The sequence below is a fragment of the Pristiophorus japonicus genome, chromosome 21 (genome assembly GCF_044704955.1).
Source record: "Pristiophorus japonicus isolate sPriJap1 chromosome 21, sPriJap1.hap1, whole genome shotgun sequence".
Taxonomy (NCBI): domain Eukaryota; kingdom Metazoa; phylum Chordata; class Chondrichthyes; family Pristiophoridae; genus Pristiophorus; species Pristiophorus japonicus.
In genome coordinates this window covers 78146610-78172136 of record NC_091997.1, presented here as the reverse complement: position 1 = coordinate 78172136, position 25527 = coordinate 78146610, and the positions used below count along the sequence as shown (strand labels likewise).

Below are 25527 nucleotides of genomic sequence, written 5' to 3'. Positions count from 1 at the left end.
TCGCTGAAGGGTTTGGGTGATGGTCCAAAAAGTTGGTGGTAGGTTGTTCAAATTGGCCTGGATCGGCATGCCTTTGCTGGTGTAACGTCTCTGGAGACGTCATATTCGCAGCGTAGGTGCGTCCATAACAGAGAACAATACTCACATTACTATTTATTTTCCATTCCACTCTTGTCCTCTAGACTTTTTCTTCTTGCATTTTATCCCTGGGAGGGGAGGTCGGGATGATGTTCCCCTGAGGTTAGTGGGCTCATTGTATGATACTATATCAGATAGATCAGGAAGATCCCATGCTATATTCCTGGTCTGTGGTAATTCAGCCTGAGCAGCAGGAGTAGCTGAACTGGGAAGACAACGACTCTTGTTTTTTGCTCATTACCAGCCTAGGAATTTTAAAGCTGGCTGTATTGTCCTCTGCACGGCTAAAGGCGAGATCTGCTAACCCTGCACAGACCAGGAATTTCGCTTGGTATTTTCCTCATCCGCACAGTTCACACCACAGGGCAGAGTGTTTAACAAAGGACATTCAAATTGTATTTCTCGCTTACATTCGATGGACAACGATGGTCTGATTGTCAAGTGAAAAGGATGTGATCTTATTGAAACATAAGATACTGAGGAGGCTCGACATGGTAGATGCAGAGAGGATGTTTCCCCTCGTGGGGGAATCTAGAACTAGGGGGCACAGTCTCAGAATAAGGGGCGGCCCATTTAAAACTGAGATGAGGAGGAATTTCTTCTCTCAGAGGGTTGTAAATCTGTGGAATTCTCTTCCCCAGAGCTGTGGAGGCTGGGTCATTGAATATATTTAAGGTGGAGATAGACAGATTTTTGAGCGATAAGGGAGTCCAGAGTTAAAGGGAGCGGGCAGGGAAGTGGAGCCCAGGATCAGATCAGCCATGATCTTATTAAATGGCGGAGCAGGCCTGAGGGGCAAGATGACCAACTCCTGCTCCTATTCTTTATGTTCTTGAGTGGAGTGGATTAACATCTGGGCATTACCGCCTTTCCAAACATGTCCCTTTACAGTTCAGTAACCAGAGGAATTCAATTCTTATATGTCAGGAGCTGTCAATGCAACACGTGAACCATTTCTGGTCAGTTTCAACTGACAGGTATGGTCTGACCATGCTCGACAGTGCTTGAAACTACAATCCCAGAGATAGCCTGACAGCAAGTATCCAGAGGTCCTCCCAATCAGCCTGGTGACCAGCACAACTTACCTTTCCGTGACTAAATTTTCAGCTGTCACTGTGCATCCTTTTCCTAAACCTTCCGCCTTGTCTGCATCTCTCTCGGCCTTCAGGAACTTACCACATTGACTGTCAGTGTTTAAACTTATGCTTATTCCTGAAGTGTCAGCCGTGGCTCAGTGGGTAGCACTCGCGCCTCTGAGTCAGAAGGTTGTGGGTTCAAGTCCCACTCCAGAGACTTGTGCACAGAATCCAGGCTGACACTCCCAGTACAGTGCTGAGGAAGTGCTGCACTGTCAGAGGCACCGTCTTTCGGATGAGACGTTAAACCGATGGGATCTTTTACGTTCACCTGAGAGGACAGATGTAAAAGATCCCATTGCACTATTCCGAAGAAGAGCAGGGGAGCTTGCCCTGGGCCAATATTTATCCCTCAAGCAACTTCACTAAAAACAGGTTCTCTGGTCATTATCACATTGCTATTTGTGGGAGCTTGCTGTGTGCAAATTGGCTGCAGCATTTCCCACATTACAACAGTGGCTGCATTTCAAAAGTATTTCATTGGCTGTAAATAGAAATGCAAGTCTTTCTTTTCGGTATTCAATCTATCTTGGACTGTTCTGCTACATTAAGGTGCTGTGTAAGTTGTTGCAGAATTGTGTACAGCGCAAGAGGGGGTAAGGGAATCAGAGAAGGTGGAAAAATGAATTGAAAAATAATTCCAAATACTAAACATGTGAGTCGTCTCTTATTTTCACTGTTATTAGACTGATTACTTAGCGCTGAAAACATGCTGCACAGATACTTATTCACGGTTATACAATTGTATAAATTTGCAATCAAGATAATATATTCATTTGCTATCCTTATCGAATCATCGAATAGTACAGTACAGAAGGAGGCCATTCGGCCCATCGAGTCTGTGCCGGCTCTTTCCAACAGCGATCCAGTCAGTCCCACTCCCCCGATCTTTCCCCATATCCTTGCAATTTTTTTGTCCTTCAAGTATTTATCCAATTCCCTTTCGAAGTCTACGATAGAATCTGTATCCACCACCCTATCAGGCCGTGCATTCGAAATCCTAACCACTCGCTACGTAAAAAAGTTTTTCCTCATGTCGCCTCTGATTCTTTCGCCAATCGCCTTAAGTCTGTGTCCTCTGGCTATTGATCCTTCAGAATGCTTCTTTGTTCATCCTGCACAGTATTAATGACAAGATTGGCCCTGAAATTCCCATTTGGCTTTCCCGCGGGCATTTTAGAGAAAAAAATCCGCACTTACCTTAAGCTGCTGCCCATGTCCGTACTTCCGAGCCTGTGGCCTGCCCTGACTGCGAGACGCAGCGTGTGCACGTGGGGACATGCGCAGTGCTGGAGCTGGCGTCACATGGCTCTGGGCAGCCAATCAGGTAAGGTATCATAGTAATAGGTGTTCCGCAGGGTCCTAAACTCCTATTGCTATGATTGTGATAGAGCCTGAAACACCCAAAACACAGCCCCAAACACCAAAAACACTAATAAAAAATAGAAAATAATTACACTACATTAAAGTTATTAATGTCTTAAAAAAAAATTTCTCGATTTAAAAAAAAAGTTTATTTGTCGATGTTTTTATGTTTTTTTAAAACACTTGCGCCTGTAACAGTAGGCTATGCGCCTGCTTTTTCAGGCGCAAGATTTTTGAGGACATTTCTAAGCGCAAAGATCGGAAATTTCCACTTACAAGTGTCCTCGCTCCTGATCTGGCTACGATCTGTCAAGCCAGAAACCTGACAGATCGGAAATGCCGGTTTCCAACACATGCGCATTGCACGCTGGTTACTGCCATTGCCGATGCCTTCCCGGGTCTGTAGCAACTCCGTACGGACCGGGGAGACCGGAATTTCAGGGCCAATATTTATTTCAATGGAAAGTCATGGAGCTCAGCTTCACAACTGACCTTTTCACTTGTCCAGGATCCACAAATTGGGAAGCAGTACAATATGAACTTACTGAACCCATGTAGGGCTTGGTACAAAACAATTAGCATTCTGCTCTGTCAGAAGGATATATTCTCCTGCCAACCCCTTCTTCATTAATCTTCGTTCCTCTTAAGTGATTTTTCACAAGCTTTTACGTACTTGTTATCTGGGTCACACACTTGGGAGTTCCACTCTGAGAATTAAAGGGGGTTTCAGACCCGAATTCCATTGATTCGCTTTAAGACAGCATCTGCAAGAACAACTCAACTCCCACTCCAACGTAACAAGCTGCTTCTGATACTGCTGCTCGATGCTAGCCGAGAGCCACTGGGAGATAATCCCAATTCCTGTCAAGAGATTTCAAATTTAAGGCATAAGGGAGTATTTCTAACTTCCCTTGGCGGGCCTCATTTATATTGTTTCTGTTGCCCTGCAGCACTCATTTTAGTCCACACCGCAACAGCTTATCATGCTGAATTCCATGTTCTTACAACTTCAGTCATGCCTCACTGACACTACCACTACATGTAACAACTTAAACTATTATATAGATGCAGAATTAAATCAGCAAAACATGACATCCAATGTTCCCCCTAATTTTCTTTTTGGGTGCGTGGCCCCTTCAAGGGGCTGCACGGTCCATTCAGGGTTTTGCACACGAACAGAACTCGCACATTGGGCTGTGCGAGACCATCAGAGAGCTGCAAGTCTGCACAGCTTACAGGGAACGTTGATGTCATCCACAATTTGTCACCCACCATAACTTCCAACTAAAACTAACAGACTGCTTAGATCTTTTAAAAAAATTTGTTCATGGGATGTGGGCATCGCTGGGAAGGCCGGCATTTATTGCCCATCCCTAATTGCCCCTGGGAAGGTGGTGGTGAGCCACCTTCTTAAACCGTTGCAGTCCGTGTGGTGAAGATGCTCCCACAGTGCTGTTAGGGAGGGAGTTACAGGATTCTGACCCAGCGACCGTGAAAGAACGGCCGATATATTTCCGAGTCAGGATGGTCTGTGACTTGGAGGGGAATGTGGAGGTGGTGGTGTTCCCATGCGCCTGCTGCCCTTGTTCTGCTAGGTGGCTTAGGAGAGGCGAGGGCCCAGGGGCAGCACGGGCCAGCCCACACTGCGATATGTGTGCGCACTAGGTCTGTGCAACAGAGCTGGTCTCCAGTCGTCCTGGTTAATCCTTGCCACTGGACCAAGGCCTAGCTCTGTCAAGCCCGTGTGGGGGCTGGTGTGCAACGGCCACCCCACGTTAAAAAAATCCACGCACAGGCATCTTCCACCCTTCACAATGTAGTTCGGGACCTGGAATATCAGGTCCCTCAGTGAAACACCTGCGAACTCATCCCTTTCTGGCGTGGAAGCAAGTCATCCTCGATACGAGGGACCGCCCATGATGATGAGGCGGTAGAGGCCGCGGGTTTGGGAGGTGCTGCCGAAGAAGCCTTGGCGAGTTGCTGCAGTGCATCTTGTGGATGGTACACACTGCAGCCACGGTGCGCCGGTGGTGGAGGGAGTGAATGTTGAAGGTGGTGGATGGGGTGCTGATCAAGCGGCCTGCTTTGTCCTGGATGGTGTCGAGCTTCTTGAGTGATGTTGGGACTGAACTCAGCTGACCTTTTCTAATCAGCTGGTGTCAAGGAGTTAATTAATGAGAAACGTCCTTCATGTTGCACAACCTCCAACTGCAACGTTGGACTCGGTGATAATATCTTAGTCCCTCAACAATCAAAATTACACATTTCAAAAGATAAGCAAAAGCTCATTTTCACACTAATCCAGCTCACCCTGCAGCAGTCACCCTAAGGGGACGAAACCATACAGGTGATCATTTAATGCAAAGGGCTGCCTATGTTCTCGATAAGCGAGACTTGATCGGTAGATCTGTAAAGATGCACAAGATTATATGGGCCAGATCAATTGCAGCACCTAGCAAAAAAATAACAATACACTTCAAATATTTTCACGCCATAAATGAGCATCATTAAATAAGGAACTTGTCTTGTGTGCTTATAATTTGTACAGTTTCTTAACCGATAAGGGAATAAGGGAGCGGGCAGGGAAGTGGACCCGAGTTCATGATCGGATCAGTCATGATCGTATTAAATGGCGGAGCAGGCTCGAGGGGCCGTATGGCCTACTCCTGCTCCTATTCCTTATGACCATCAAGAACTCTATTGAAACCACCCTGAATTATGATGGAAGGTGCTTTGTTGCTGCCTAAGGCTTTGTGTGAATTCTCACCATAAGATTTTGTCTGCGACGGTTAAAAGTTAAAGCTTGCAGGCAGGCGCGCCCTTAACCATAATACTTTCAACGAGGAAAAAAAATTGCATTTATATAGCGCCTTGTTGCATCCTTGAAAAGTGCTTCACAGCCAATGAACGATTTTTTGACATGTTGTTAGTGTTGTTTTGTAGGCAGACAGAGCAGGCCCTTTGCAAACAAAAAGCTCCCACAAAACAGCAAATGAATGAATGGGCAGATAACCAGTTGTTGGAACTGCAACTAATGTCTGCGATGGAGCTGGCTTCTGTTATGTCTTGAATAAAGCAATGTGACTGAGTACTGTGGATGTAAGTGAGTGTGACCTTAGTCTCTTTATTCTAACTGCAGGGTGCTGGTACAGCACGAGAGGCCTGCTTATATACAGTGCTCCCAAGGGATGCTGGGATCCCTTGGGACTCCAACAGATACACCCTCTAGTGGCGGTAGTGTGCAGGTTACATAGGGTTGCATACATCTGCTGCTTCGATGTTCTACTTGCCCTGTTTTTTTTTGGCTTGTTACACTGTAGGTATCGAGACTATAAATTAATGCTGCCAGTGTCAATGTGTGGTGCCACGCAGGATGAGTGCCAGAGAAACACATCCTGCTTTACTTCCTTGCCAAACTGCCAATTTGAAAAATTATTTATAAAGCCAATGAAAGACAGAGATAAAAGTTTAGATAAGGAGGGCTGTTTCAAAGTGCGGCCGCACAGTCCAATATTTAATCATATGACAGATCAATAGCACCTCCTTGTGAGAGTTAGAGCTTACAGATGGAACAGAAAACAAAACTAAATGAGAGATTAAAAATAAGCAGGCGGAAGGGGACTGGTAAGGGCACATTTACAATACTGTGTTTAATTTTGGGGAAACCTTTTCCAAAAGAGTATTGATGATATTCAGAGAGAAATGATTCTGGAACATATCACTCTATGTTATGAAGAAAGACTCAAAAGAACTGAACTGCTCTTCAATGTTGAAAAGTTGACAAAGGAAAGGTGATCCATCGGTTTCCCACATTACAACAGTGACTCCACTCCAAAAGTACATCATTGGCTGCAAAGTGCTTTGAGAAGTCCAGTGGTCATGAAAGGCGCTATATAAATGCAAGTCTTTCTTTAGAATGCTGAAAAAGTGTAGATAATATATACGATATATATAGGCTAGATTGTACATAAGAACATAAGAAATAAGAGCAGGAGTAGGCCATCCGGCCCCTCGCGCCTACTCCGCCATTTAATACGATCATGGCTGATCTGATCATGGACTCAGCTCCACTTCCCCACCCGCTCTCCATAACCTCTTATCCCCTTATCCTTTAAGAAACTGTCTATTTCCGTCTTAAATTTATTCACTGACCAGCTTCCATAGCTCTCTGAGGCAGCGAATTCCACAGATTTACAATCCTCTGAAGAGAAGAAATTCCTCCTCATCTCAGTTTTAAATGGGCGGCCCCTTATTCTAAGATCATGCCCTCTAGTTCTAGTCTCCCCCATCAGTGGAAACATCCTCTCTGCATTCACCTTGTCAAGCCCCCTCATAATCAGATATGTTTCGATAAGATCACCTCTCATTCTTCTGAATTCCAATGCGTAGAGGCCCAACCTACTCAACCTTTCCTCATAAGTCAACCGCCTTCATCCCCGGAATCAACCCAGTGAACCTTCTCTGAACTGCCTCCAAAGCAAGTATATCCTTTCGTAAATATGGAAACCAAAACTGCATGCAGTATTACAGGTGTGGCCTCACCAGTACCTTATATAGCTGTAGCAAGACTTCCCTGCTTTTGTACTCCATCCCCTTTGCAATAAAGGTCAAGATACCGTTGGCCTTCCTGATCACCTGCTGTACCTGCATACTATCCTTTTGTGTTTCAGAACGAGAGGACACAGGTGTGACACAATAGGGAAAGCTTGGACTTTATTCTGTACAGTTTTGAAATATGTCGGGAGTTAAAATGGAAGCCACTTTCCATTACCAAATTTCCACATGAAGGTCAAGAGTTTGTCTACAGGGATAAAGACAAGTTCACCTTAGAGCAGAGAAGGTTAAGGGGAGATTTGATAGAGTTTTGATAGAGTAAATAAGGAGAAACCATTTTCACTGGCAGAAAGGTCGGTAACCAGAGGACACAGATTTAAGGTATTTGGCAAAAGAACCGGAGGCAGCAGGGGAAAATATTTTTACGCTGAGAATTAGAATGAGCTGGAATGCTCTGTCCCAATGGGTGATGAAAGTAGATTCAATAACAACTTTCAAAAGGGAAATGGATATATACTTGTAAAGGAAACATTTTCTGGGCTTTGGGGAAAAAAATAGGGGAGTGGGACTAATTGGATAGCTGTTTCATAGAGCCAGCACATGCACGATGCCGAATGGCCTCCTTCTGTGCAGTATCATTCTGTGATTCTATACAGTTGATTGAACTAGAATTTAGACAGAAAGGAGAAGCTATATATCAGATGTTAACTGAATTGTACCTGGTCAAAGCAGGAACAGGTACTTGGAACCCAGACAACCTTTCAGGGTAGATCATTAGCATTCTATGCAACAATTCCTACAATTTTTCTTTAATCATGGATGATTTACAACTCTAACTTCACAGGTACTTGGAAGTTCTTCCAGAAACTTCAATTCTAGTAGGAGATCTAAACTTCACATCATATACCTACATCACATCTGGAAGGGTTACCAACAGACACGATATCTAAAAATCTTGTGGCTTATCAGACTTGAAAGAAATACATTCTAAAAACATACTAATGTACTGATTCTAATTTTGTTTTTAAGTATTGTGCTGACTTAGTGTCTTGCTGCATCATTTTAGTTCGGTGTACAAATAAATTCTAACTAATAGTTTTAGCCTGTATGCATTGGTCTGATGATGATAAGAGAGCATGATGGTGACAGAGGATCTCCAGAGAACAACATACAATTCGAGATTAAATGTTGAACTGATCACGCTAACCCATAAGACAGTAAGTTTCAGACCATAGGAGCTTTGATCTGCTTAGGGAAAACCTTCTTTCCCCCCCAATGAAAGCAAAAGAAAATAGTTGGTGAAAAACCTGAACTATCAACATTACTAAGCCTCCAATGAGAACAAAATTATTTTTGACTACCCACATAGGCTAAGGGTTTGTCAAACAGACTTCACTAAAATCAGTTCATTGCAGGTCAATTAACTCTTTCTCTTTATCCAAAGAGGTTGGATAAACAACTGCTACAATAACAACTTGCATTTGTATAGCGCCTTTAACGTAGTAAAACATCTTGAGGCACTTCATAGGAGCATTATCAAACAAAATTTCACACCGAGCCACATAAGGAGATATTAGGGCTGGTGAGGTAGGTTTTAAGGAGCATCTTAAAGGAGGGGCAAGTGATAAGAGGAGAGGTTTAGGGATGGAATTCTAGAGCTTAGGGCCCAGGCAGCTGAAAGCACGGCAGTCAATGGTGGAGCGATTAAAACAGGGGATGCGCAAGAGGCCAGAATTGAGGGAGTGCCGAGACCTGAGGGTTGTGGAGCTGGAAGAAGTTACGGAGATAGGGAGGGGTGAGGCCATAGAGGGATTTGAAATCAAGAAAGAGGAACAACATTGAAGCGTAAAGGGAAGAAATAATCAAACACTCCATAAACAAAGATGTTGGGCCGATGTTGCCATTTGTGGCCAGCTGAACCATATAGAATGCAATGTTAGGCTGATAACCTTGAGTTTTGAACGATAAGGAGGTCAAGGGTTATGGGGAGCGGGCAGGGAAGTGGAGTTGAGGCCATGATCTTATTGAATGGCGGAGCAGGCTTAAGGGCCTACTCCTGCTCCTATTTCTTATGTTCTTATATTTTGCCAGATTCCCCTGTAGGCTGGGGAGAAACTTCACAGGCCATGATCTTCCTGGCAGACTTAGCTATGGCTCATCATTTAAACTCAGAGGTTTGGTTTTAGTGTCTGCCGCCAGGCAGTGAAGGGGCAGTGGGAGGAAAAACAGAGTCAGGCATGTTGATTCTGGTTTAGTGAATTAACAATTGGTGTCCATGACCAAATATTTTAACAGGGTACTGCCAATTAGTGTGGGAGTCACGGATGTGAATGCAACTTCTGGATGAAGAAGGTTGCAATTGTAAATTTACATAGAATATAATGAATGGCCTGGGGCTGAGAGTGTGCTGTACAAGGTACATGTAGTTCTGCCAAGTCTGCCACATCGTGTGGGAGTCTCATTCTTTTTCCACATGATCCAATAGGAACAAATGGCACCACCCTTGTTTTCAGGCTTAACAGCTGTATAAGTATTGCCACACCTTGCCAGTGCCACCATTCCCGAGTCGCTGTGCCCAACCCTTTTGCAGACACATGCACATATTTAAGCTCTCCAAATAAAGATTAGTAACGCAACCCAAGTCCATTTATTAACTCCTTTTCTTGTTTAAAAAGGATCCGTTGTCAGCATAGATGAGCAGGTGGTCAGACACGAGGAACAAGGATATATGCTACTTTGGCAGAAAAAAAATCAAAGAGCAAGTTATTATTTAAATGGAGAAAGATTGCAAAGTGCTGCAGTACAACGGGACCTGGGGGTCTTGGTGCATGAAACACAAAAGGATAGTATGCAGGTACAGCAAGTGATCAGGAAGGCCAATGGTATCTTGGCCTTTATTACAAAGGGGATGGAGTATAAAAGCAGGGAAGTCTTGTTACAGTATTGGTGAGGCCACACCTGGAATACTGCGTGCAGTTTTGGTTTCTCTATTTACGAAAGGATATACTTGCTTTGGAGGCAGTTCAGAGAAGGTACACTAGGTTGATTCCGGGGATGTGGGGGTTGACTTATGAGGAAAGGTTGAGTAGGTTGAGCCTCTACTCATTGGAATTCAGAAGAATGAGAGGTGATCTTATCGAAATGTATAAGATTATGAGGGGGCTTGACAAAGTGGATGCAGAGAGGGTGTTTCCACCGATGGGGGAGACTAGAACTAGAGGCCACATTCTTAGAATAAGGGGCCGCCCATTTAAAACAGAGATGAGGAGACATTTCTTCTCTGAGAGTTGTAAATCTGTGGAATTCGCTGCCTCTGTGGAAGCTGGGACATTGAATAAAGTTAAGACAGAAATAGACAGTTTCTTAAACAATAAGGGGATAAGGGGTTAATGGGGAGCAGGCGGGGAAGTGGAGCTGAGTCCATGATCAGATCAGCCATGATCTTATTAAATGGCGGAGCAGACTCGAGGGGCCATATGGCCTACTCCTGTTCCCATTTCTTATGTTCTTATGTTCAAGATGTTAGCGTGAATGTTTTCTCGCAAGAATCACTCAACACTCGGGATCGGTTCCAACGCCAAAACGGCCTTTATTACGCCGGCGGGGAGGAAGCCTCTGGTCTAAGTCCAGGCACCTCTCTCCGCCGAACAACGAAAACCATCAATATTTATATGTTTTACAGCAGTTAATTCCAGTTACTCAGCTCACATCGGCTGGATACATCCAATCATAACGATTATAGATTACATATCGGTTTCTTTAACCCAATAGAATTCCCCTGGTACATCGGGGGGGGGCTGTATGTTCTGTTCCTATCAGCTCGGGCTGATTCATGACCCTGTGATGTGATGCAGGCCCCCCTTATCTCTGTTACTCGGGGCTCTGCTGTGACCTTGCTGAGCTATCTCAACATGGTTGCTAAGCACTCCATCTGGAGTCATCGATTAAGGACATTCCGTACCAGGCACTATAACGCTTTGTTATGGTTATCTTGTCTCAAGCTGTTGATCCAAGACATTCCTGGTACCAGGCCTCACAGGGTCATTGCTCAGTCAGCCTCAGTCAGCAGTTCATTGCTTGACTAACTGAGTTCCCATCATGCTTGGAGGAGCCCCCTGACAGCCATTTTATATTTGGCTACCATTTTAAACACATACATGTCAGCAGGTGCCTAATGCCCTACAACAAAGGATATAGGTTGTGTGAGGTGTACAGTAACATAGGGATCATTTTTAAAAGGTGTATGAGGTGAATAATGGCTATTGTAAGAGAGCCTTTCGAGGGATTAATACAAGAGGTTCTGAACTTAGAACTAGAGTAATGCAAAAATGAATCCAAGTGGTCTGAGACTAAGCTCGTTCAGAGAGCTGACATAGGCACATTGGGCTAAATGGCTTCCTTCTGTGCTGTAACTTATTTTCTTTATTTTTCTTGGGAAGTGGGCAACACTAGAGGTAATATTCATTGCCTGCCCTGAGGGCATTAAGAGTCATCCATGTTGAAACCCTGGCCTATGGTGAGTTATAGGGAGCCGGTAGGGAAGGTTTACATAGAACTACATAGAATGTACAGCATAGAATGAGGCCATTCGGCCCAACTGGTTAATCCTGGTGTTTATGCTCCACACGAGCCTCTTCCTACCACACTTTATCTCATCTATTAGCATATCCTTCTATTCCTTTCTTCCTCATGTGTTTAGCTTTCCTCTAAAAGTATCTGTGCTTTTTGCCTCAACCACTCCCTGTGATAGCGAGTTCCATATTTTCACCACTCTCCGGGTAAAGAGGTTCCTCCTGAATTCCCTGTTGGATTTATTGGTGACAATCTTAGATTGATGGCCCCTAGTTTTGGTCGCCCCAAAAGTGGAAACATCTTCTCTACGTCTACCCTATCGAACCCTTTCGTAATCTTAAAGACCTCGATTAGGTCACCTCTCAGCCATCTAGAGCCCCGGCCTGTTCAGCCTTTCCTGATAAGTATATCTTTTCAGATCTGGCATCTGTTCTGGAACAGTGAAGGAAAGCCTATGCTCTTGCATTCTCACAGAGTACACCTAGCACTCTCCCCACAGTGGAGCTGCCTTTGGGAGGACTACATGATTGGAAGAGTTGCATCCTTTCTGACTCTATGTGGCCGTACAAATTCTCTGACTTCCATTGCCATACTGCCTAAAGCTCAGTGACCAGACGGGTTAAAGAGATTGAAAAGGCGCACATCAGAGCTGCAGATTTTGAATTATCAGTCACATGTTGAAACTACAATTATAACAACTTGCATTTATCATCATCATCATAGGTGGTCTCTCGAACGAGGATGACTTGCTCCCACAAGAGTTCACAGGTGTTTCAATGAAGGACCCAATGTTCCATTCCTGAACTCCAGTTGAGGGGGTGGAAGATGCCTGTGCGTGGATTTTTTTAACGTGTGGTGACCGTTGCACATCAGCCACCACACGGGCTCGACAGAGCTGGGCCCTTTATCCAGTGGCAAGGGTTATCTCGGACGACTGGAGGCCTGCTCTGCTGCACGAACCTAGTGCGCGCACATATCGCAGTGTGGGCTGGCCCGTGCTGCCCCCTGGGCCCTCACCTCTTCTAGGCCCTGTACCCTCATTCACCGCACTTCCGCCATGATCTCTTGCCGCTCCTCCACCACAAACATTCGCCGCACCTCCGCCACAATCCCTCACCGCTATTCTGCCACAAAAATACTCGCCGCACCTCCGCCACGATCTCCCTCTGCACCAAACATTTGCCGAACCTCCGTCACGATCACCCACCAACCTTCATCACTCCTCTGCCCCGATCATATAGCGCCTTTAACATAGCAAAATTCCCCAAGATGCTTCACAGGAGCGTTACCAAACAAAATGTAACACCGTTCCGCATAAGGAGATATTAGGGCTGGTGAGGTAGGTTTTAAGGAGCATCTTAAAGGTGGAAAGAGAGACAGAGAGGTTTAGGCAGGGAATTCCAGAGCTTAGGGCCTAGGCAGCTGAAGGCATGGCCGCCAATGGTGGAGCGGTTAAAAACGGGGATGCTCAAGAGGCTAGAATTAGAAGAACGCAGATACCTCAGGGGAGTTGTGTGGACTGGAGGAGATTACAGAGCTAGGGAGGGACGAGGCCATGGAGCGATTTGAAAACGAGGATGAGAATTTTAAAATCAAGGCGTTGATTAACCGGGAGACAATACAGGTCAGCAAGCACAGGGCTGATGGTGAACGGAAGTTAAGTCAAGACATGGCTGAGGCATAGTGAACAACTTGCCACGGTAATTATTCATACAGTGTTGTGCAAAGTAGAGTACAGTTTTCATAGAATGAATAGTAAAAGAGCAGGAAGTGCAAGCCAAAACAGATATATTGAGGAAGAACTACATTACATAGGTGTTTCCTTATATGTATTGTAGTGGGACAAGACATAGCTAGGCTTTATAACTGCTACTTAGAAATTCCGACACTCAAAAATGTCACAGTCTTGTAAATCTTGAATACGTACGGTGTAAATTTGCAGATCTGGGAAAAGTACAATTAAGAACGATGGTTGGTTGTACTAATCTACCGGAGAACAACTTCAAGCATTGTTTAAGATACCTTTTACAGAGCTAACTGGATGCAGGCGATCACTTGAGCAACTGCCTTAACATTCAAAAAGTGGGACCCAATGAACAAATAGGATCGACTGGCCAGCCAGTTTGAGCTAGTTTATTCGTTAGGCAATTTTACAGAACACTATACATTGGAGGTGATTAATTATGTAGCACACGCTTACTGACAGCAAAAGAATTACAGATACATTTTATCACAAGAGCTTGCAGATAACATGTTTAATGTGCTGCAAAACTTTTGAAAATTGTGTCATTGAAAGTTGATTCATTGAATATATTTAAGGCGGAGATAGACAGATTTTTGAGCGATAAGGGAGTCAAGGGTTATGGGGAGCGGGCAGTGAAGTGGAGCTGAGCCCATGATCAGATCAGCCATGACCTTATTGAATGGCGGAGCAGGATTGAGGGAACATTGAAACATAGAAAATAGGTGCAGGAGTAGGCCATTCGGCCCTTCTAGCTTGCACCGCCATTCAATAAGATCATGGCTGATCATTCCCTCAGTACCCCTTTCCTGCTTTCTCTCCATACCCCTTGATTCCCTTAGCCGTAAGGGCCCTATCTAACTCCCTCTTGATAGAAACATCCTCAGCCCCTGGCTCCCTCACTCTCCGGGACACTCACCCTCAGCCCCCGGCTGCCTCTCCCTCTCCCTCAGCCCCTGCTCCCTCTCCCCCTGGGACACTCACCCTCAGCTCCCGGCTCCCTCTCCCCCTGGGACACTCGCCCTCAGCCCCCAGCTCCCTCTCCCCCCGAGACACTCACCCTCAGCCCCCGGCTCCCTCTTCCCCCCAGGACACTCGCCCTCAGCCCCCAGCTCCCTCTCCCCCCGGGACACTCACCCTCAGCCCCCGGCTCCCTCTCCCCCCCGGGACACTTACCCTCAGCCCCCGGCTTCCTCTTCCCCCCGGAACACTCACCCTCAGCTCCCGGCTCCCTCTCCCTCTCCCTCAGCCCCTGCTCCCTCTCCCCCGGGACACTCACCCTCAGCTCCCGGCTCCCTCTCCCCCTGGGACACTCGCCCTCAGCCCCCAGCTCCCTCTCCCCCCGAGACACTCACCCTCAGCCCCCGGCTCCCTCTCCCCCCGGGACACTCACCCTCAGCCCCCGGCTCCCTCTCCCCCCCGGGACACTTACCCTCAGCTCCCGGCTCCCTCTCCCGCCGAGACACTTACCCTCAGCCCCCGGCTCCCTCTCCCCCTGGGACACTTGCCCTCAGCCCCCAGCTCCCTCTCCCCCCGAGACACTCACCCTCAGCCCCCGGCTCCCTCTCCCCCCGGGACACTCACCCTCAGCTCCCGGCTCCCTCTCCCCCCCGGGACACTTACCCTCAGCTCCCGGCTCCCTCTCCCGCCGAGACACTTACCCTCAGCCCCCGGCTCCCTCTCCCCCCGGGACACTCACCCTCAGCCCCCGGCTCCCTCTCCCCCCGAGACACTTACCCTTAGCCCCCGGCTCCCTCTCCCCCCGAGACACTCACCCTCAGCCCCCGGCTCCCTCTCCCCCCCGGGACACTCACCCTCAGCCCCTGGCTCCCTCTCCCCCCCCGGGACACTCACCCTCAGCCCCCGGCTCCCTCTCCCCCCCGGGACACTCACCCTCAGCCCCCGGCTCCCTCTCCCCCCCGGGACACTCACCCTCAGCCCCTGGCTGCCTCTCCCTCTCCCTCAGCCCCTGCTCCCTCTCCCCCCCGGGACACTCACCCTCAGCCCCCGGCTCCCTCTCCCCCCCGGGACACTCACCCTCAGCTCCCGGCTCCCTCTCCCCCGGGACACTCGCCCTCAGCCCCCGGCTCCCTCTCCCCCCCGGGACACTCACCCTCAGCCCCCGGCTCCCTCTCCCCCCCGGGACACTCACCCTCAGCTCCCGGCTCCCTCTCCCCCCCGGGACACTCACCCTCAGCCCCCGGCTCCCTCTCCCCCCCGGGACACTCACCCTCAGCCCCTGGCTGCCTCTCCCTCTCCCTCAGCCCCTGCTCCCTCTCCCCCCCGGGACACTCACCCTCAGCCCCCGGCTCCCTCTCCCCCCCGGGACACTCACCCTCAGCTCCCGGCTCCCTCTCCCCCGGGACACTCGCCCTCTCTCTTTCGAACGAACGCCTCTGACCAGAGAATTTCTTATGTTCTTAAAAAGGGCTAGGATTATTGAAACCAAACGAGCTCTAATAAATGAATTTCAGACTCTCCATAGAAACACGTGATATCAGTGCATATAAAGATTAAATCCTGGTATCTGGGGGCTGGGGAGAGGCTAACTAAATTTAATTATCTGCAAAGATTAAACTATATTGAGAAAAAGTCAGCTAACCATACCAATTAAAATGTACATTTCTGCAAAACAACACTGCTGTTTGTAACAGCTCCAATGAGACTATAACGGACAATGCTGACCTTGAAAGAAAATAAAGACTTGCATTTAGATAGCGCCTTTCACTAGCTCAGGGACGTCCAAAGCACTTTACTGCCAATGAAATACTTCTGAAGCGCAGTCACTGTTGTAATTTGCAAAACGCTGCAGCCAATTGATGTACAGCAAGCAATATGATCATTTGTTGCTGTTTGAGGGATAAATACTGGCCAGGACACCGGGGATAATTCCCCTGCTCTTCTTTGAAATAATGCCCATGGGATCTTTTAAGTCCACTTGAGAGAGCAGACAGGGCCTCGGGTTTAATGTTTCATCCAAAAGACGGATTTGTAGAGACAAAGGTTCAAAATTCTGACATGTAGAGAGTGAGTTGGTGCTTATTTGAGGATGTCAATGCCAAGCGTATGATTAACTCTTGAAAACAAAGGACTGCTAACAACCAAAAGGGACCTTGAGCATGATAAGGAAGAATAACAGACACCAGATGTCTGATGTTCTGCTTCCAAGTATGATAAGTAAGCCGTGGGAACTGGTCGTGACCAGTGGGTTATAAAAACCCTATTGATGGGGAAAATCGCTATCATTGGACAAGAGAAGCCAGCGGCACTCAAAGAAACAGCAGAATACACGGTCTGTGTGGACATAAGTATATATGAGCGCGAGTCCACATTATGGGGTGTGAGCACATGCAGACCAGGATAGCTCGCAGCTATCCGCATATTTGATTAAATGTTGAAGATTAATCAAACTCAGTGTCTCCCTCTGTTCTTGGGATAGAACTAATTGGGAATCAGATAATTACCAGCTTGACGCTTCTTGACCAAATAGCTGGGCTACAGCAGGTGTCTTAGGGACCAGATATCATTTGAGCAAATAAATAATCTTTGATGTGCCGCCTGCTAGTGTGTAGCTGGCAATGGGTTCCCTCTACACTAAAGGAATTATTATTTAATTTTACACCATTATGGGCTAGAAATTCGGTTGCATAGCGCCCCTCATGAGGGTCGGAATAGGGGCACTAAAGGGTGTGTAGCCACGAGCACTCCCTCAGTACCGCACTGAAGATTTTTGTGCTCAAGTCTCGGCAAATTCGGTGTACTGGTACCGGCGGCGCTGAGGAGTATCGCCCAGGAGAGCTGCAACGTCCCCCGGTATTGACACGCATTTAAAATTTGTTTCACGCTACATCATCGCGCCCCCTCGTGACCCCGCCAGAGAAAGCTGGCGTGCGGAGCTGTTCCGGGGCACTAAGGGAAAGAATGACTGCATAGGTTAAGTGTGATTTTTTTTTTGGGGGGATGGGTAATGTACAGGGAATGTTTTTTTGTGTTTTTTTTCCAGATTTTTTTTTGTGGCAGCGAGACCTCTCTTAGGGCGCTACGAAGCTGGCTCTTTAGCAACAGGATATTCAGTCAGCCTAGCGCCCTAAGAGAAGTGTGGAACGCCTTCCTCAGCGCTGCGCTCCACTCTCAGGGCGCAACAACGGAATTTTTTGGATGCCGACGCAAACCATTTCTCGGCGCTAAGTTTAGCCACCGCCCGACATTAATGCCCTAAAAAACCTTCAACTGAATTTCCAGCCCCATGGCTTTAATTGGCAGGAATATAGCGTTATAACCGTGTTGCTCACTATCGATGTTTTTCCGTTGTACCACAAGCCCAATGATATTTGCAGGGCGATGGGGAAAGAGCTGGGGAGTGGGACTAATTGGTAGCTCTTTCAGAGATGGGCACAATGGGCCAAATGGACTCCTTCCGCATTGTATCATTCTGATTTCAGATGCTTGCAGCTGAACAGTTAATCTTCCTTAAACGCAAACATTTATAGTTCACATCAATTTAAGGCAGAGAAGGCCACACAAATTTAGCACTTCACAAAAGAAAAAAGTAAGTAGGATGTTCCGAAGGATGAGGGACTTCAGCTATGAGGAGAGGTTGGAAAAGTTAGGACTGTTCTCCTATGAACACAGAAGATTAGGAGGTGACCTAATAAGGTGCCACGTGCTAATGAGTACAAGAACAAAAGGTTAGAGAGGATGAATCTATATGAACAACTTGGAAGAAGGGACTGAGTGTAACGTAGCCAAGTTTTCTGACGATACACAGATGGGAGGAAAAGCAATGTGTGAGGACACAAAAAATCTGCAAAAGGACATAGACAGGCTAAGTGAGTGGGCAAAAATTTGGCAGATGGAGTATAATGTTGGAAATAGTGAGGTCATACACTTTGGCAGAAAAAAATCAAAGAGCAAGTTATTATTTAAATGGAGAAAGATTGCAAAGTGCTGCAGTACAGCGGGACCTGGGGGCACTTGTGCGTAAAACACAAAAGGATAGTATGCAGGTACAGCAAGTGATCAGGAAGGCCAATGGAATCTTGGCCTTTATTGCAAAGGGGATGGAGTATAAAAGCAGGGAAGTCTTGCTACAGCTATACAAAGTATTGGTGAGGCCACACCTGGAGTACCATGTGCAGTTTTAGTTTCCATATTTACGAAAGGATATACTTGCTTTGGAGGCAGTTCAGAGGTTCACTAGGTTGATTCCGGAGATGGGGGAGTTGACTTATGAGGAAAGGTTGAGTAGGTTGGTCCTCTACTCATTGGAATTCAGAAGAATGAGAGGTGATTTTATCGAAATGTATAAGATTATGAAGGGGCTTGACAGGCTGGATGCAGAGAGGATGTTTCCACTGATAGGAGAGACTAGAATTAGGGGCCACCCATTTAAAACAGAGATGAGGGGAAATTTCTTCTCTCTGAGGGTTGTAAATCTGTGGAATTCGCTGCCTCGGAGAGCTGTGGAAGCTGGGACATTGAATAAATTTGAGAGAGAAATAGACAGTTTCTTAAACGATAAGGGGATAAGGGGTTATGGGGAACGGGCGGGAAAGTGGAGCTGAGTCCATGATCAGATCAGCCATGATCTTATTGAATGGCGGAGCAGGCTCGAGGGGCCGTATGGCCTACTCCTGTCCTATTTCTTATGTTCTCATGAATGCGTGGCTGGAGAGTTGGTGCAGGAGGGAGGGCTTTTAATTCCTGAGGCATTGGGATTGCTTCTGGGGGAGATAGGACCTGTACAAACCAGACGGGTTGCACCTCAACAGCGCCGAACCAATATCCTCGCGTGGAGCTTTGCTCGTGCTATTGGGGAGAGTTTAAACTAGCTTGGCAGGGGGAAGGGAACCGGAGAACAAATTCAATGGGGAAGGAAGTAAACTGAAATTGGAAAGCAAGAATCTAGAAAGCGAATCTGTAAGACAGAGGAAACAAGGGCTAGTAAGTAATAATCAAGGAGGTCTTCCTGTGCTGAATGGTATATACTTCAATGCAAGGAGTATAGCGAATAAGGCGCATGAGCTGGGAGCACAGGTGGTAGACACTTGGGAGTATGACATTTTAGCCATTATAGAAACATGGCTGAAAGAGGGGCAGGTTTGGTTACAGGATTTTTAGACAAGACAGAGAGAGGGGGGGGTAAAAAGAGGGGGGGGGGGTCAGGGTATTGATTAAATAAACTTTTACAGCTGTGGGGAGGGATGATATGATAGAGGGATCATCAAATGAGGCCATACGGGTTGAACTGAAAAATAAAAAAGGGGCGATCACACTGCTGGGCATGTATTTATAGACCCCCAAACAGTGGGAGGGAGATGGGAGAGCAAATATGTAGGTAAATTGCTGTGAAGTCCAAAAACCATAGGGCAGTAATAGTAGGGCATTTCAACTATCCTAATATTGATTGGGGAAATATAATGTGAAGGTGCGGAATTCCTAAAATGCATTCAAGAGAACTTTTTTAGTCAGCATGTAACAAGCCCAACATGGGAAGGGGCGGTTCTGGATTTAGTTTTGGGGAATGAAGCTGGGCAGGTGGAAGGGGTATCAGTGAGAGAGCTCTTGGGTGTCAGTGACCATAATTCAGACAGATTCAAGGTACTTATGGATAAGGACAAGAATAGACCAGAAATAAAAGTCCCAAATTGGGGAAAAGCTATCTTTGCTAAGTTGGGAAGTGATTTGGCCACAGTGGACTGGAAACAGCTACTTGAAGGTAAATCAGTGTTGGAACAGTGGGAGGCATTCAAGGAGGAGTTCCGGAGGGCTCAGGCCAAACATGTGCCCTTAAAGGAAAAGGGTGAGAATAACAATTCTAGAGCCCCCTGGATGTCTAGGGACTTACAGGGAAGGATAAAGAAAAAAAGGTAAGCTTATGTCATATACCAACGGCTAAATACTATAGAATCTTTGGAGGAATATAGAAAGTTCAGAGGTAAAATTTAAAAAGTTATTAGGAATGCTAAGAGAGAGCATGAAAAATTCTTGGCTAGTAAAATTAAGGAAAACCCAAAGATCTTCTATAAATATATTAAGAGTAAGAGGGTAACTAAAGAAAGGGTAGGGCCTATTAGAGACCATGAGGGTAATCTGTGTGTGGAGGCGGAAGATGTTGGTATGGTTCTTAATGAATACTTTGCATCTGTTTTAACAAAGGAAAGGGGCAATGCAGATACTGCTATCAAGGAGGAGTGTGAAATTCTGGATGAAATAAACATAGTGAGAGAGGAGGGGTATAAAGGGGTTTAGCAGCTTTGAAAGTGGATAAGTACCCAGGCCCGGATGAAATGCATCCCAGGCTATTGAGCGAAGAAAGAGAGGAAATAGCAGAAGCCTTGACCATCATTTTCCAGTCCTCTGTGGATACAGGCATGGTGCCAGAGGACTGCTAATGTGGGTACCCTTGTTTAAGAAGGGAGAAAGGGATAGGCCGAGTAATTACAGGCCTGTCAGCCGAACTAACCTCAGTGGTGGGAACATTATTGGAGAAAATCCTGAAGGATAGGATAAATCTATATTTAGAAAGGCAAGGATTAATTAGGGACAGTCAGCACAGATTTGTTAAGGGAAGATCGTGTTTGACTAACCCGATTGAATTTTTTGAGGAGGTAACCAGGAGGGTTGATGAGGGTAGTGCGTACAATCTAGTGTATATGGATTTTAGCAAAGCTTTTGATAAGGTCGCAAATGGTAGACTGGTCACGAAGGTTAAAGCCCATGGGATCCAGGGCAAAGTGGCAAGTTGGATACAAAATTGGCTTAGTGGTAGGAAGCAAAGGGTAATGGTTGATGGATGTTTTTGTGACTAGAAGGATGTTTCCAGTGGGGTTCGCAGGGCTCAGTACTGGGTCCCTTGCTTTTTGTGGTATACATCAATGATCTAGATTTGAATACAGCGGGTATGATTAAGAAGTTTGCAGATGACACTAAAATTGGCTGTGTGTTTGACAATGAAGAGGAAAGTCATGGGACTGCAGGAGGATATCAATCTACTGTTCAGGTGGGAAGAGCAGTGGCAAATGGAATTTAATTCGGAGAAGTGTGAGGTAATGCACTTGGGGAGGGCTAATAAGGAAAGGGTATACACATTAAATGGTAGGCCACTTAGAAGTGTAGATGAACAAAGGGGCCTTAGAGTGCTTGTCCACAGATCCCTGAAAGTAGCAGGCCAGGTAGATAAGGTGGTTAAGAAAGCATACGGAATACTTGCCTTTATTGGCCAAGGCATAGAATACAAGAGCAGGGAGGTTATGCTTAAATTGTATAATACACTAGTTCAGCCACAGGTGGAATACTGCATGCAGTTCTGGTCGCCGTATTATAGGAAGGACGTGCTTGCACTGGAGAGGGTAGAGAGGAGATTTACGAGGATGCTGCCTGGAATGGAGAATCTTTGCTATGAGGACAGATTGGACAGGCTGGATTTGTTCTCCTTGGAACGGAGGAGGCTAAGGGGAGACCTCATTGAGGTGTATAAAATTTTGAGGGGCGTGGATATAGTGGATAGCAAGGGCCTATTTCCCTTGGTGGAGGGGTCAATTACGAGGGGGCATAGGTTTAAGGTGGTTGGTGGAAGGTTTAGAGGGGATTTGAGGGGACGCTTCTTCATGCAGAGTGTTGTGGGGGTCTGGAACTCACTGCCTGGAAATGTGGTCGAGGCAGAAACCCTCACCACATTTAAAAGGTGCTTGGATGGGCACTTGAAGTGCCGTAACCTGCAGGGTTATGGACCTAGAGCTGCTAAGTGGGATTCGACTGGATAACCTCTTGTTGGCTGGTGCAGATACGATGGTAAGTACTTCAGGAAATCTAATACGGCCAGAGTGGTCTACTGGACTAGTTTCAATCGCCTGGATGGGTCAGAGAGGAATTTGCCCAGATTTTTTCCCCTAATTGGTCTGGGTTTTTATGTTTTTTTGCCTCTCCCAAGAGATGACATGGTTCTGGTTGGGGTGGAGTGTAAAATGTTGCAACACATGGGGTATTGTGTGCGTGGGGTGGACTGGTTGGGCCGGATGCTCTTTGCCTGTCCGCCATTGTTCATTGTGCAGTATGTAACCTTCAGGGCTGCTGTTGGAGGGCCGTGCGGCTCTTTGTCGGCCGGCGCGGACACGATGGGCCGAAATGGCCTCCTTCTGCGCTGTAAATTTCTATGTTTCGAAGAAGTTTTCAAGACGAGAGGTTTTGCAAGAGTAAAGAGGGAAAAAATATTTTCTCTTACGAGTGGGTCAATAACCAGAGGTCATAGATTTAAAATCGTTGACAAATGATCCAGAGGGGAAATGAAGAGAAATGTTTTCACTCTTGTCGGGAGCTGCAACATTCTACCTGAAAAGGTGCTAGAAGCTGATTTGATGAATAATTGTAAAAGAGAGTTGGGCAGCTCCTTGAGGAAGAAGAACTTCCAGGGTTAGGGACACAAAGTGGGGATGTGGGACTGAGCACGACTGCTCTTTGAAAGATGTGGCACAGGCATGACATGCCGAATCCTCCTCCTGTGCTGTACACTATGATTCCGATGGCAGTGCATGTTCAGGGGCTAATGCGATTGTGTGGTCTGACTGGCACAGACAGAAATTAGACAAGCCAATTGGTCCAGTAAACTCAAAGAGCTACAGGTCAGTACCAGCTGTTGAGAGACTGGCATTGCCCGGCAGATATCACTGCAATGTTACTGGTAGTATAATGTAAAAAAAAGTTTGCACGGCTAGGAGATTTTCAGCCCGCTATTTTCCGCAGCCCTCTCACCTTCAACCATACCATGGCCGCCCCAAGGAGCAAAGTCTTGGAATGTCATATTTTTAATTACTGAAGCCCTCATCCATGCCTTTGATACCTCTAGACTTTACTATTCCAACGCACTCCCACATTCTATCCTACGTAAACTAGAGGTGATCCAAAACTCGGCTGCCCGTGTCCTAACTCGCACCAAGTCCTGCTCATCCATCACCCCCTGTGCCACATTGGCTTCCGGTTAAGCAACGCCTCGATTTCAAAATTCTCATCCTTGTTTACAAATGCCTCCATGGCCTCGCCCCTCCCTATCTCTGTAATCTCCTCCAGCCCCACAACCCTTCCCCCTTCCCCGAGATATCTGCATTCCTCTAATTCTGCCCTTTTGAGCATCCCTGATTATAATCGTTCAACCATTGGTGGCCGTGCCTTCTGTTGCCTCGGCCCCAAGCTCTGGAACTCCCTCCCTAAACCTCTCCGCCTCTCTACCTCTCTTTCCTCCTTCAAGATGCTCCTTAAAACCTACTTCCTTGACCAAGCAGCTGCGCTAATTTCTACTTATACGGCTCGGTGTCAAATCTTTATCGCATAATACTCCTGTGAAGTGCCTTGGGACATTTCACTACGTCATATGTGCTATATAAATACAAGTTGTTGTTGTTGTTGTTGTAATGTTCTCAACCTAATTCTTGACTTCTACAGGTCACGGTTACGGTTTAAGTCGAGATGTACACCACTATATCCACGCAGACTGAAGCCAAGGGTTAACTTACACCGCAGTCAGAGAGATGGTGCAAAGGGTTCTCACCACACCAGTGCTCCAGTTGCAATGTTAACATGCACCAAGGGAGTGCTAATTCTGTAGGATGATCACAATCTACTCTCGCGCATCAATGCAAAAACCAAAACTGCTGAACCTGTAAAGGAAATATATTATTTATATTTATACATTTACACAGTGCCTTTCATGACCTCAAGATGCCCCGAGGCGGCAGCCAATTTGTACACAGCGAAGTCCCACACACTGCAATGCGATAACGACTAAATAATCTTCATTGGATGAAGAAGCTACTGCACTGTGGTGAAGTGGGTTAGATTTCTAATTTGATGCAGATCTGCGACCCTGAAATGAAAGAGGGTCACATAAAACAGAGGCCAACTTTGCTTCGGATGCTAACGGCATGCGGATTTATTTTCACGTTACAAGCCCTAGAAATTAATCTATAATTCTCTCCGAATATAGAACTGCGTCGCTTCCTGCACAACTGGGGAAAAGTAAGTGTGGCCAGAGCCAGTGTGAATCACGCTCAAAGTGCAAGATGCAACACACGCCAAGCAGTTATTTCCAACATAACAGTCTGGTCGAGTAACTGTGTGAAGGGAATCAAACACAATCTCTTCTGCCCAGGGCTGCCTAACAATGATTGATAAAAATTCAGTTAACAGTTTCCAGAAAACTAAGTGAGCACTATGCGGTCAATAATTCGTTACTTGTTAATAAGAGAACGAGTACATAACCTCAGCTGACACCCACCAGTGCAGTGCCGAGGGAGTGCTGCACTGTCGGAGGTGCGGCCTTATGGATGAGGCTATATGGTTAAACTGAGGCTCCGCCTGCTCGCTCGGGTGGAAGTAAAAAATATCCCACGGCACTATTTTGAAGAAGAGCAGGGGAGTTATTGGCCGGTGTCCTGGCCAATATGTATCCCTCCATTATCTCTCTTGGTCCTTCAACTGCTCACTTTATGCTCCTGGCCGACAGGTTCTGGGAGCTTGCATGTTGCTGCGACCGTGGACTTTAAACCTCGTTGCATGTAGGAAATGAATGAGAGCCAGCAAAAGAAGTGGCAAGATTTTTTTTTATTGCTTTCACAAGTAATTCTTCCTTCCTCTGAAGCCAGCACTCTAAGCCAAATACTTCCAGTTATTATGGAGTTTAACTGAAAAGACACCTGGAGTAGGACAGCTCAGCTGCCAAGTCCTTCCAAACATTGTTCCCGCACAGAATGCTGCAGGTCAGAATAGCTGGTTAAAATAAGCAGCATGAAAGAACTGACTAGACATACTGTATTGCTCTTTCTCGACACAGGCCCGATGGGCCAAACGGCCCCCTTCTGTGCAACAAGATTTTATAAGTTGGCTGCTTTAAAAAGAAAGAAAGGACTTTCCTTTGTATAGTGCCTGCCACGATCACTGGACGTCTCAAACCGCTTTCGAGAATGAAGTGCTTCTGAAATGTAGTCACTGTTGTAATGTGGGAAACACGGCAGCCAATTTGCACACAGC

General features: G+C 46.5%; 1 protein-coding gene across 3 annotated transcripts in view; it reads right to left on the bottom strand.

The window, feature by feature from the left end:
• Positions 1 to 25527, bottom strand: part of ppcdc (phosphopantothenoylcysteine decarboxylase) — a 140612-nt gene that overhangs the window by 69375 nt on the left and 45710 nt on the right. The gene's annotated exons all lie outside the window — the stretch shown is intronic.